The sequence below is a fragment of the Thunnus albacares genome, chromosome 11, assembly GCF_914725855.1.
Source record: "Thunnus albacares chromosome 11, fThuAlb1.1, whole genome shotgun sequence".
NCBI classification, from domain to species: domain Eukaryota; kingdom Metazoa; phylum Chordata; class Actinopteri; order Scombriformes; family Scombridae; genus Thunnus; species Thunnus albacares.
The window spans coordinates 26,561,242-26,567,009 of NC_058116.1; positions in this window are offsets into that span (position 1 = coordinate 26,561,242).

Consider the following 5,768-nt stretch of genomic DNA (forward strand, 5'->3'; position numbering starts at 1 on the left):
TTAAAAACAGCCGAGCCCAAACCCCTAACTATGAATACGCTAAACAGCAGGGAAGGGAGGCGCACTTGTTCCACGGCTTGGCAGGCGGCCAAACTTTTTTTTTTTCAGCAGCAGGATCGCTCTTTCACCCTGAAGGCTGAACTGATGCCGAGGTGGAAGAGGCAACAGCAGAAAACCAACGCAGCCCTCATCAAAACATTTCAGCAGAACACTCCTCAAAAACCTGCAGGCTTTTTTTTTTTTTTTTTTACTGTGTACTGTGCAGCTTCATATTCTCATTAAAGATACTGAAACTGCCCCAAACAATAAAACAAACAAAAAAGATTCTCAATCTTAACAAAATTCAGCAATAAAATCTTATTTTTGTGTCAAAAAAGTTTTTTTTTCTCCCCCTCAGCGTGTGAGATAAATCCCAAAGACATTCCCAGAAACAAATGGTTGTACATTTAAAGTCTGTCTTGATAAATTGCACGTAAAGGAAACTACTTTTGTCTAACTTTGACAGTTCACTGGATCACTGTTCAAAAATACAATCGTGCGAACTACAGATTTTGGGGATTTCAAAACTGTAGGCGATTCCTGTATTCAAGGAAAAATCATTTCCTTACACAGTGATTCTTCCGTTGAAGTAAAAAAGAAAGAAATCATCGGTAACCCCCTAGTTGAGTCATAACTGCCTCATTGTCACGGCTTTAATGGAATATCCTCACTACGGGGAAAGTACGAGGCAGAGTTAATCTAAAGTGCTGCTTTGCATTCGTTGTCGGAACAGATAAAAAAGTTTCACGCCTCACACTTGACTTACGTGTTCATTATTTAATCACTCACTTACATAATGGTTTGGAAAAGGTGCATGGATTTGCAATTATTTCAGTTGCGTCCAATTTATAATTCATCCACAGTAAACTGTTTTTGTTTGTTTGTTTGTTTAGATAACAGGGATACCTGCCCTGGTCTATAAGTCACCTTTAAAGCCTGCACCTGTTGCTTCCATTGGACACCATTTGTGTTACAAATGTAGCCAGAAGGGAAATCCACCATGTCCCCCCTTTCTCCCTCTCTCTCCCTCTCTCTCTTTCTCTCTCTCTCTCTCTATCTCACACACACACACACACACACACACACACACAAGCACGCACGCACGCACGCACACGAATGAGAGAGAGAGAGAGAGAGAGAGAGAGAGAGTCATGTGCAGAGGAGAAAAAGAGAAAGAGTGAAAATGGGGGGAAGGATGTCACGAACTCTGAGATTTGAAGCAACAGCCTGACAACTTAAGTGCAACTGGTCTCTATTATTTTATAGCCTGTATGCAGAATAATGCTTGATTGCTTCAGCGTGTGCTCTTGCTTGCACCACATATGCACTCTAAATCAGCCCCAACCAGGGCTGTTATTTCCATCTCTGCAGCTTTTAGGGAAGATTTTCTTCTTCCTTCAGTAAGAGAGTGTCAGGAAGCTGTACGGTTGTTCATAGCCACTCACTGCTTGATAAACGGCAACAGTCATTTCCTAAACGTGGCTATCATTTTATCTAACCCTGAATTTGCAGCATGAGGATCCATAGAGAAGTGATTTACTCACATTAGTTTAGTAGTTGACCACTAGAAGGCACTGTTAACAATGATAAACTCTGTAGTGGTGCTTACTCACATGTCCTCTATACTTCAGAAATCAGTAGGCTGGATACTGTACAGTAGAGTAAATGTTGCTGTTGGATTGGTCAGTATGAATGTAAAATTGATAACCGAGTGTTTATATTAAACCATGAATGTTCTCCATGGATAATAATCACAGAATCTCACTTGTATGAAGTTGAATTCACATGGGCATTTCTAATTTTCTTTGGAATAGTTGTCATAAATGTCATTTGTTTTCACCACAACATTGGTATGGCTCATGCTTAGTGTTTCCTTTACTTCAATTCAGCCGTGATTGTTTAAAACTTGGTTTACAGACGATGTGTAAGGGTTCCATAACCACCGTTTACATATCTGGACAGTTTCTTTTCCTCATGGCTTTTCCTCTGGTTTTGCTTACATGCCTCCATCCATGCTATCACTTCCCATCTTTTGCATTCAACCATAAACATCTGGAGCGGACCGATATTTTTTTTTTTTTTTTTTAGAGTTTTGCACAAAGGGACAGGTTCTGAAAAAAAAAAGAGGTCGCAAATTAATCCAGCTGCCACAGGAACTGCACAGAGTGACTTGTGATGGTTAAACTTCTCATCAGACAGCTCCTGAGCGAAGGATTGTGGTGAGTCAGTGTTCCCTCCAAAACCAATGGGAGCGGCAAAACCCTTCAAGAGCAAACTAAGACATAAATCTGAGCTTCTTTGGCCAAACCCGAGCAGCGATAATCAACAGGATTAAGACAGTAAAGTAGAATGGATTAATGATGCCTCCACCAAATCTTAGCTAGGCATGAGACGATGGATGAAGAGTGAGGATGACAAATTTCAAAGAAAATATGCTCACAATACAAATTCCAGTTAAGGATGTACAATATTGTACATGTTACCATCACTAAAGAGACATAATGTTTTGCTTTGTTCAATAAAAGTTCAGATTCCACAGAGATCTGTTCATGCATCAATCCATCTGTTCTTCCCTCTGTCCCGTCCCTCTATCCGTCCTTCATTCTGACTTAAAGGAGCAATAACTTTAAAGTTTCATGCTGCACCTTAGTTTAAATTCTTAACACCTATGACAGAATGATTTCTTTCTCTGGTGGTACAAACACAGAAAACAAGATCTGAATACCTGAGGACTCATCACCTGGCACTGCAATGTCCCTGATCCCCTGATTGTACTCTAAATTCTGGCTTTTTCAACTGTTCAACAGTGGCGCCGTAGTTCAAGTGAGCTGCCAGCATCGTGACGCAAGTCGACAACAGAGATTAAAAAGCTCGCCTCTCACGCCAAAACAAGAAAGTGCTAGGCAGCGGTAGTTAAAGTAATTTATTGGTAGACGTTTCTGTTGGATCTTAGCTATGATCGAGGGGCAAGAAGATTAGTAAAAGTCACGCCAGAATTTTATTGTTTGTTTGTTTTGTTTTTAATGAAGTCATAGATTCATTAAAGGAACAAAAGTCTGAAAATCTTGCTTTTGTTGCCATCTAGTGGTCGCATTGTCCAAATTACATAACTGATGCACTGCTGATATACAATATGATGCAAGGTAGTAGTGCGCTATAGTGCAGTGGGACATCGCTGATGGGTGTGGTTTCAAGTTCACCAACTTTAAACCAACCGGGGTCAGTACATCAAAGATTTAAAGTTAAAACCTGTCTAAAGTGACGCATTTTGAATCCTTGGCCATTGATTGATTGTCTGTTATTTTAAATCTGTGATACCTTTAATTATCAGACTCGCTACACAAGAATATCTCATCCTATCTTTAGATTCAACACTAGTGCAACGCAGAACAATATTGGACAATTCTGCAAAACCTCAGATTACATTCAGTGATATTTTTAAAACAGTAATCTTTCCACAACATCCATGCATATCAACTACAGTATGTTTAAAGTTAAGGAAAGATTGTGGTAAATAAGCTATGGTAAAGGTACGGTTAAGGTTAGCAAACATCAGTAGTGTAAACGTTGTCGTGTCCATGTGGAATTACAGAAGATTTGGGAACAATTTAGCAGTGTGTGGGTACTTTTTATTCTTTTATGGTTAAAGTTATGCAACTAAAACGGCAGACAGAAAGTCAGATGCGCTACACCCCCATCCACCACACAATTTTACTTTACAACTCTCTACATGAAGGGCACACTATTTCCTGCATTGGGACAGACTGTAAATTGTGAGCTGCGAAATAGTCAGTATGAATTTAATTCCTTTGGATACTGGGCTTTTCATTTGTAATTCACTTAATCGCTTTGTTGTTTTTCAGATTGGTTGATTCATGTATTCTGAGGGTTCAGCCATGTCTTTTTATGTTAATTAAATGAAATGGCGCCGCCTTCTCCCAAAAGGCTTTCATTGGTTAATGCAACAAACTGGTTAAGAATCCTTAATCTTTTCCAAAAGCTTTTGATTACTGATTTGTTTTTTAAGGCTGTGGATGCAGTTTCTCTAAGTACATATGGTTTAGATGTCACAACTTAGAATAACTGTTTTTTTTGGTTGTTTTTTTTTTTTTTTGCAGAAACTGATTATCTATAATAAAGCTTAATAGATTGGGTGGAACATTTTCAAGATCAATGTTTTATATAAGTTGAGTTGTGTACATGGTAAGTAGCTGTGTAATATGCAGGACAACGTATAGGATGTGTAACCAAACTCATCCTTTACTTCTTCTCCTCTCCTGAAATATACTGTAAGTTCACCGATGATTCTTCAACACACATGTGAGTGTTTTTGAAGAATTTCAAACAATGCTGGTAAAAGAGAACAAATTTTTCTTTCAGCTGTGGCTGATAAGTTTGTTCAGTTGGTTGGCTTTGTTTTTCTTTGTTGACAGGTTGACAGTTTCAAGGCATACAGTGCTGTTGAGAATGTCTGCTTTTTATTTAACTAAGCACCAACAGGTATAAACTACTGATTTGATTATGACAATCGCAGCAACATGTGCCAAACTTGCTAAGCTCTACAGTATGTGCTATGAGAACAAACATATGTACGTGTGATGTGCAATGCTTACTGTACCCATATATGTGTGTGTGCGCTTAATTGCATGTTTATGTATGTGTGAGAGAGACGGCACATTTATGTTTATGTGTTGTAATGAGCTGTTTAATTGTCAGTGTGTGTGTGTGTGTGTGGGTGAGGGGTTTGTGGGGTGGGGGGGCAGGTGTATTTGTGTTTTATGTCCTTGCATTCCCCATAGATGGAAAATAAAGAACACCAGAAAATGCAGCTTGTGATTTTTCTTCTTCCACTTTGTCAAGTCGTCACTTTACATATACACAAGAGGAGTGTGTGATACACAAACACTCTAGGGCACGCAAACATTCTCATTTCCAAGGACATACGGAAAGGTGTTGTTGTGTATATCTGTTGAGACCAGACAGCATGGCTCCAGGAATTACATCGTTAGCAGTCTGCATTCTTTCATTTAAACTGTGGAATAAAGCTCTGTGGAGTCAAAAATATGTTTAAAAAGTGTGAAAAAGACACGAGGAAGTGTTAATGTAAGCGTGCACGATGGAAACAAAGAAAGAGATTCGACCAGTACACTACAGATAAAGAGCTTCGACTGGATATATGTAAGAAATGATTCAGGATGAGGTTTCCTAAGATGCAACAATAGTGGTTGAAAGTGGTTTCATTCTTTGTGAAAGCAATGGATCTCTGTTACAAGGAGCTACTAAACTAAAATTGTTTCATTTGTGTGGGGGTCACTGGAGAGCCTTAACATCTTATTATGGTATAAATGCTGCTTGAGTCTTTTCTTTGCTGTCAAGAATAAAAAATATTGACTTTTTGGAGCATGACTATGGTTAAATCTTAATGAACTGTATTGAATATCATTGAAAATTATGAGCTATGGACAACTTCAATAGAAAAACAATGATATCAATATCAGCCTTGAAACATTTGAAGTTCACCACTTGAGGCCTTTTAAAACTCGTTTTCTAAATGACTGGGAAGAGAACTCGGTGGTTTCAGCTGTATATGTGCATTGGCTCAATGAAAGCAATTCCAAACTCACTTCTGAAAGAAAAAAATAAATCTCACAAATGTGGTTTATTTCTCTAAAACATCAGATCACTCCTGATCATTCGGGGAGCATGCGCGAAGCTTTTAATTCGTTAAA